This window comes from Castanea sativa, chromosome 4, assembly GCF_040712315.1.
Source record: "Castanea sativa cultivar Marrone di Chiusa Pesio chromosome 4, ASM4071231v1".
Classification (NCBI taxonomy): domain Eukaryota; kingdom Viridiplantae; phylum Streptophyta; class Magnoliopsida; order Fagales; family Fagaceae; genus Castanea; species Castanea sativa.
Window position 1 is genome coordinate 3,388,909 of NC_134016.1, and position 8,583 is coordinate 3,397,491.

The 8,583-nt window shown below is 33.6% G+C and overlaps 1 pseudogene; it reads left to right on the forward strand.

Moving 5' to 3' along the window:
* The first annotated feature begins 301 nt into the window (after nucleotides 1-301).
* LOC142631968 (uncharacterized) lies at nucleotides 302-6,873 on the forward strand (annotated as a pseudogene).
* Nucleotides 6,874-8,583: the final 1,710 nt, after the last annotated feature.

Consider the following 8,583-nt stretch of genomic DNA (forward strand, 5'->3'; position numbering starts at 1 on the left):
TTTCGTCTCAACCCATCTAATTGTAAAGAATCCATCCCTCTATCACTATGGCTAAATTCAAACAAGATGTCATGTGCCTATTTTTTTTTTTTCCTTTTTCATTTTACATTTTAGTTATTTTATGAGGAAAAAAAAAAGTAACTAGTGGAGTGAAAACCCGAACAAAAAAAAATTAAGACAAAAATATTTGTACTCACCCTATTAAATACAAGAAAGAAAATCTAAACAGTGTGAGTGTCATTTTTTATTTTTCCAAACATTAAGTTTGGACCAAAACGACGACGTGCAATGAAAGATATAAAAACGGGGTCCAAATTCTAAATCAGAGTCAGATTCCAAATCTCCTTCACTAGCGAAGAAAAAAGAAAGGAACTCTTTAGGGTTTAAGCTCAACACGCAAATCTCTACCTGGTACTCTCTCTGTCTCTCTCTCTCTCTGCAAAACCCTAATTCCGTACAATTTCTTTGTCATATTTCTCTACTTCGATTCCATGAATTGACATTTTCATTTCTGTGTATGTATTACTCTGCTGTTATTGTTATTGTTATTGTTTTGTTCGTTTTGGAAGTTAAAGATTTTGGTCTGTTTCGCTGTTTTTAGTGTTTTGGGGAGTTCGGGTTAGATTAGCTTTTTGTAGTTTATTTGAATTTCTTTTGGTGGGTGAGGGGATGGTTTAATGTTTAGCTGTCTGTTTGGTTGCTGAGAAAGTTTTTAGGTAATGGAGGACAGTAAAATGGCTGAATATCAGGTTTACTGGGTTTAGCTTGAAGACTGGGAAAAAAAAGAGGAAGTTTGATTATTTAGTTTTGAATCTTAGTTATCATATTGGCTTTAGTTTGATTCCATGAACTGACATTTACCTTTCTGTAAATGTATTACTCTGCCATTTGTTTTCAGAAAACCTCAATAACCGAGCTTGATTTACCTTATTGTTTTGATTCTTTTTGGAAGTTAAGATTTTGGTCTGTTTTTCTGTTTTTAGTGTTTGGGAGTTCGGGTTAGATTAGCTTTTTGTAGTTTATTTGAATTTCTTTTGGGGGGAGAGGATGGTTTAATGCTTTAGCTGTCTGTTTGGTTACTGACAAAGTTTTTAGGTAATGGATACAGTAAAATGGTTGAATATTAGGTATACTGGGTTTAGCTTGAAGACTGGGAAAAAAAGGGAGGAAGTTTGATTATTTAGTTTTGAATCTTAGTTATCGTATTGGCCTAGTTTGATTCCATGAATTGGCATTTTCCTTTCTGTAAATGTATTACTCTGCCATTTGTTTTGAGAAAACCTCAATAACCGAGCTTGATTTACCTTATTGTTTTGATTCTTTTTGGAAGTTAAGATTTTGGTCTGTTTTTCTGTTTTTAGTGTTTGGGAGTTCGGGTTAGATTAGCTTTTTGTAGTTTATTTGAATTTCTTTTGGGGGGAGAGGATGGTTTAATGCTTTAGCTGTCTGTTTGGTTACTGACAAAGTTTTTAGGTAATGGATACAGTAAAATGGTTGAATATTAGGTATACTGGGTTTAGCTTGAAGACTGGGAAAAAAAGGGAGGAAGTTTGATTATTTAGTTTTGAATCTTAGTTATCGTATTGGCCTAGTTTGATTCCATGAATTGGCATTTTCCTTTCTGTAAATGTATTACTCTGCCATTTGTTTTGAGAAAACCTCAATAACCGAGCTTGATTTACCTTATTGTTTGATTCTATTTGGAAGTTAATATTTTGGTCTGTTTTGCTGTTTTTAGTGTTTGGGAGTTCGGGTTAGATTAGCCTTTTGTAGTTCATTTGAATTTCTTTTGGGGGGTGAGAGGATGGTTTAATGCTTTAGCTGTCTGTTTGGTTACTGAGAAAGCTTTTAGGTAATGGATACAGTAAAATGGTTGAAAATTAGGTGTACTGGGTTTAGCTTGAAGACTGGGAAAAAAAAAAGAGAGGAAGTTTGGTTATTTAGTTTTGAATCTTAGTTATCATATTGGCTTAGTTTGATTCCATGAATTGACATTTTCCTTTCTGTTAATGAATTACTCTGCCATTTGGTTTCAGAAAACCTCAATAACCGAGCTTGATTTACCTTAATGTTTGATTCTATTTGGAAGTTAAGATTTTTGTCTGTTTTGCTGTTTTTAGTGTTTGGGAGTTCGGGTTAGATTAGCTTTTTGTAGTTTATTTGAATTTCTTTTGGGGGGAGAGGATGGTTTAGTGCTTTAGCTGTCTGTTTGGTTACTGAGAAAGTTTTTTTAAGTAATGGATACAGTAAAATGGTTGAATATTATGTATAATGGGTTTAGCTTGAAGACTGGTAAAAAAAAAAGAGGAAGTTTGATTATTTAGTTTTGAATCTTAGTTATCATATAGGCTTAGTTTGATTCCATGAATTGACATTTTTCTCTGTAAATGCATTATTCTTCTGTTTGGTTTCCGAGAACGTCAATAACTGAGCTTCATTTATTTTATTATTTGATTTGTTTTTGGAAGTTAAGATTTTGGTCTGTTTCGCTGTTTTTATTGTTTTGGCTTTGGGGAGTTTGGGTTAGATTAGCTTTTTGTAGTTTATTTGAATTTCTTTTGTGGGGTGGGAATGGTTTAAGGCTTTTGCTGTCTGTTTGGTTGTTGAGAAAGTGTTTAGGTCATGGAAGAAGGTAAAGTGGTTGAATGTTAGGTATGCTGGGTTTAGCTTGAAGATTGGGAAAAAAGGAATTTTAATTATTTAGTTTAAATCTTAGGTATCATATTGACTAGTTTGATTCCATGAATTGACATTTTCCTTTCTTTAGATGTATGACTCTGCTGTTTGGTTTCCTAGAACCTCTATAACCGAGCTTGATTTACCTTATTGCTTGATTCTTTCTGGAAGTTAAGATTTTGGTCTGTTTTTCTGTTTTTAGTGGTTGGGGGAGTTTAGATTGGATTAGCCTTTTGTGGTTTATTTGAATTTCTTTTGGGGGTGAGGGGATGGTTTAATGTTTTAGCTGTCTGTTTGGTTGCTGAGAAAGTGTTTAGGTCATGGAAGATAGTAAAGTGGTTGAATATTAGGTATATTGGGTTTAGCTTGAAGACTGGGAAAAAGAAATGGAAAAAAAAAAATGATTTTAGTTATTTAGTTTTAAATCTTAGGTACTGCATGAGAAGCCTAATTCCTTGGTCAAAAGAGCACCAATTTTACTCAAGATTTTGATGTATGCAGTGTTATTTAATCTTCTATTTTATAAACGTGGCCCTGGATATCTAGATTTGTACAATGGAGTATGTTAATGGGTGCACTTGGGGAAATCATTAATAAGGATAAACTGGGTATCAACTACATTGGGAAGCAGCTAAAGTTGCTAAAGTTAATAAGAAGTTGGGACTTTTTTTACTGAAATTGGCTCTGACTGCCTAGAAAAGTGGTTCGACTGCATTGGGAATTCTACCTTAATGGTTTCCCTTAGGTCCGCAATATTGCAACTGGGGTTATTGAGTTGTAGTATGTTATAGTTGTAGGAACTTAGCTATACTCACAAACATAAAGAAATAGAAGAAAAAGTAAATTGTATGTGGCAAAGGATATTGGAATATATGTATTAAAGTTTCTTTTTTAGTATGCAAAATTCAGGTATTTTATATACTTTTTATTGAATGTTTGTTCCTAATTCTGGGCCTTAGGATTTTATTACTACTACAATTTATGAGTTTTATGGAGTTATATGTCTGAAAAATAAAGTATCAAGCTAAAGAGATAGAGCTAATGGATTCTATGAGTGTACCAAGTGTATTTAAAGTTTTAAACTAACAGTTGATTGAATATATATGCTCTGTTGTCTAATAACTGTGATAGTTCCTTTCTCTCTCTATTTAGTCTTGTTGAATGATGATCTCAGGAATAACCAGAATACATTTTCAAACTAGTAATTGATATAGCTGAATACTGTTTTTGCGTGCATGTGTATTGTCTTTTTCTTTTTTCATTATTGGTAAAGAGGTAAGATATGGTTAGTGTAGATTTTAGGTCCAAATCTTACTAAGTTAAAGAAATTAGTAAGGCTTGAACGAAAATCTAAATCAGTCCCATCTCACATCTTTATCACATTCTACCCTTACCTCATGGTATTAGTTTTATTCTTCTTTGATCATTGTCTTAGGATTTATAAAAAGGAGGTAATACCATTGAGGATTGAGCACTAGCTCAAGTGGCATCTACTCTACTTTTTAAGAAGTAGGTGGTGGGTGTTCGTGTACCAAAAAAAAAAAAAAAAAAACTTCTACGTGCTCATGTGTTTATGTATATTATTGTTCTCTTTCCTTTTTCCCTCTTAGTAAAGGGGTAGGATTTGTTAGGCTACATCTTAGGTTCAAATCTTACTAATTTGATCATTTAGTAAGATTGGAACCTAATTCCTCATCCATTCTTTCTTACCGATTGATGTTTACTTATATAAAAAAAAAAATTTTAAAAAATTGCAAATGGTCAGTCCTTGATCATCAGCAACATTGTACTTGTACCTGGTAATAATTTTTTTACCCTTGTTTTGTCATCCCTTGGATGATTATAGTGAAACATAAAAAAGAAAAAGCTTTTCCTGATGCACTGTTAGGATTGATAAAAATGAACATTTCTTTTGTGTGCTTATGATTTTGTTTATTCCCCTACTTGGTGTAATGGTGTATGTAAGCAACTTGAGAAAAATTAATGTTTCACACAGTGTTTAAAATTTTTTATGTAGAAGTATTTTAAATTTTTTATGTTTAAAATTTGTATGACTATAGTTATATTGGGCCCAATTTAGTTTTTTACTGCATGCATCAACTAATCAAAGTTTAACAAGCACCTTGTTAACATTTTTTTTGATATGTAAACAAACACATAAAAAAGTACAGAATACTCTTCTTCTTCAAGAACAAGCACTTTGATCACCAGCACTTAAACCAAAAGGCCTAAGCACATGCACTTTGTTAACATTGATTGAAGCATTTGATCAAATCTAAATGCTTTTCAGTTTCTTTTGTTGGTAACCAGATCATCATTTCTATTTATAACGATTTATGCCTATATTTTATTGTATGGGTGATTGTCAATTTTTGTGGGTTGACTATGTGATACAAAAATGATTTTGTTGTAGTGCTTAACAAATTGATACATCTAGCGCATTGTTAAACATCATTGGCAAGAATAATTAACTCATTAAGTCCAAAAAAAAAAAGTGCAGATTGTAACAATTGCTTAGTTTTACTCATTTTCCATTGTCTTTGCACTAACTTTTAGTTTTTGGATTTTTTTTCCCCCTAAACTGGTTGAAATTGGAAGTTCAACATTCTGTTCTTCCAACCTTCTACCAGTTTAGGGAAAAAAATTAAAAATTAAAAAAAGATAGTACAGTCTAGTTGTTGATTTTCTGTTTTACTTTATTGTGGTTTTGATTTTTTACTTTTATCTTGTTTAACCACTGACTTTATGAAGTATCAGAAAGACTGAGAAAAAATTATAGCCTATGTAGGATGTAGTCATGATAATCAGTTAAGTTATTTCATCCTGCTTTATTTAACATGGATGACTAATTTCTTTAGTTTTTATATCAGGATATACGCCATAAAGATTAGATTTATCACTGGTTAGAGAAAGCAGAAGACAAAATGGAAGTTATTCCGTCAGGGGGTGAAAATGCTTTGTCTACAGTTGGTCCAAGGCCAATGGAATGGTCTACTGTCCCATATAGTACTCCTCAAGCGCCTGGGCCAAATGGAAAACAGCGGACATCAAGTTTGGAATCACCAATCATGTTGCTGACGGGCCATCAGAGTGCCATTTATACAATGAAGTTCAATCCTGCAGGAACAGTAGTTGCATCTGGGTCTCATGACAAAGAAATTTTTCTGTGGAATGTGCACGGGGATTGCAAGAACTTCGTGGTTTTAAAAGGACACAAGAATGCAGTTTTGGATCTTCATTGGACCACTGATGGATCACAGATAATATCAGCCAGCCCTGACAAAACGCTGAGGGCATGGGATGTTGAAACAGGAAAACAAATCAAGAAAATGGCAGAACACTCCTCGTTTGTGAATTCATGCTGTCCTTCTCGGAGAGGGCCTCCACTTGTTGTCAGTGGATCTGATGATGGAACTGCTAAACTGTGGGATATGCGTCAGAGGGGTGCCATTCAGACATTTCCAGATAAATACCAAATCACAGCCGTCGGTTTCTCGGATGCATCTGATAAGATCTTCACAGGTGGTATTGACAATGAAGTAAAGGTATGGGACTTGCGCAAAGGTGAAGTTACAATGACACTTCAAGGTCATCAAGATATGATAACAGGTATGCAGTTGAGTCCTGATGGCTCCTATCTTCTTACAAATGGTATGGATTGCAAACTCTGCATATGGGATATGCGCCCATATGCACCACAAAATCGGTGTGTAAAGGTAATGGAAGGGCACCAACACAACTTTGAGAAGAACTTGTTGAAGTGTAGCTGGTCACCTGATGGAAGCAAAGTCACTGCCGGGAGTTCAGATCGCATGGTTTACATTTGGGATACTACATCTAGACGCATCTTGTATAAGCTCCCTGGCCACACTGGTTCTGTCAATGAGTGTGTCTTCCATCCCAGTGAACCTATTGTTGGATCTTGTAGTAGTGATAAACAGATTTATTTGGGGGAGATCTGAGAATCGCAACTTGAAGAACTTACACCTTAGTGACCGTTATTTCAGCTAATTGTTGGCTCTGTAAGGGCCCTTCAAAGACTTTCGAAAGGTTGTATTCGTATCTCTACTGTAGTTCCCCAAGTTGACTTTTGTTATCTTTATTGGCATTGTTGGAAGATTTGTTCCATTTTGGAAAATTGATTCTACATGTATTTTGGCATCTGTGAATACATCTAGGTTCTATGATCACCTCCCACATTCCTTTAGTCCAATCAAAACCTTATTGAGAGGAATTTTTGTAGAAAATCCTTGGCAATTTTAAGGGGAGTCGTCACTCACAAATTGAAGGCCATGAAAAAAAAAAAAAAAAACACCTGATAGTGAGGGTCTAACTATAATCTCATCCAAAAAAAGGTAAAAGATCTTGCATGGTACTCTCAATTTATCTTCTAGTGTGATCGGTGAAAAGATTATATATATATATATATATATATATATAAAATTATTTATTGACAAAGTTTCTCCCCTAATAGGAAGATGATGTGTGTTATTGTCGACTTATTTAACAACACTCAATTCAACCAACCAAGTGAGTGTTCTTAAATTCTTTAATAGGGATGATACCACAGCTTGAAAGAATATATTGTGTTCTTGGCGTCGTACACAATTAGGCCGGTTCATATTTATTAGTACAAGGCTATATGTAATGTATATAATGTTTTGTCTACATATTTAAGTTCATCACTCCGACTTCAAAAATTACACAATATTTAATTTTTATTGTTTTTATTATTTTTTTGGGCTTGATTTCTTGCAACGTTTTTGACAAATTGTGGCCACTATCCGACCTTTGTACATCCTCTAAACTTTAGAAAATAAAATACGAAGCCTAAATTAGCTGTTTAGTAAGAAGACAACTAGGACGAGTAAATTCTAGAACTCAATTTATTTACACAGTTAATTCATCATTACAGCTCATCAAGAACTTCTGCTTTCACTACAATTGTAAACAAAATTGGATTGAGTATATTTAGAGTCTGCTTGACAAAGTTTAGTCCCACTTGATGCTCAATACCACTAAAATCTAGCTTTGCTCGTATAATTCTCTTAAAGATCTAGAATATCAAAGAGTAAATAAGATTGTTTCAGTTTTGAGAGACAACGTGGATCAATCCATCTTTCATGAAAAGATGCCTATACTTTTCAGATTTGGCCAATTCCCAACGGTTAACAATCATGCATAGTATAAATTCTTACCTGAATAAGCTAAGATGGCCTCTCCTTAGTATTAGGTCTGGCTAGAATGGACTTGGTCAGATGGTGATATATTAACACTACCTCCAGTGTATATGATGTTATCAAGAGCATAAAGGATGTACCACATCATGGATCACATCATTTAGAACTGAATGATGGATCTAGATGGTGATTAGTTTATAATTGAAATATAAAATACATTATAGTGACAGTAGATAGTCTTCCCTTCCTATGCAGAATTGGTTTGCAATTAGAACAAAGCAGCCACCTTCGAGGTTAACATGGTTATTAAAGCTTGCCATATCTCCCTTGCTTTGCCTGTAGGTCCGAAATATATTTCAATGCCAACATATGGTGGCATACTAAAGAACTATAATTATAAATTATAAGGAAGCTCTAGGATATTAAGGTAGGGAATACTATACAATAACCCACATTAGATCGTAGAGAAATTTGGATTGTGAAAATGGTGATAATTGATGATAAATTATTCTATAGATATAGCAAATTATTTGGCAAATAACTATTGTGGGAATCATCCTCTAAATAGAACTTCCGTACAAGATCAATTGTGAAAACTAGTTTGGATTTTAGAAAGATCTCTAAACAAATAATAGAAATTAAAAATTAAAAAAAAAAGACCTAAAAGAAAAATAAACATTCATAGAAACAAAGATTTACGTAGTTCAACAATAGCCTACATGGGTGA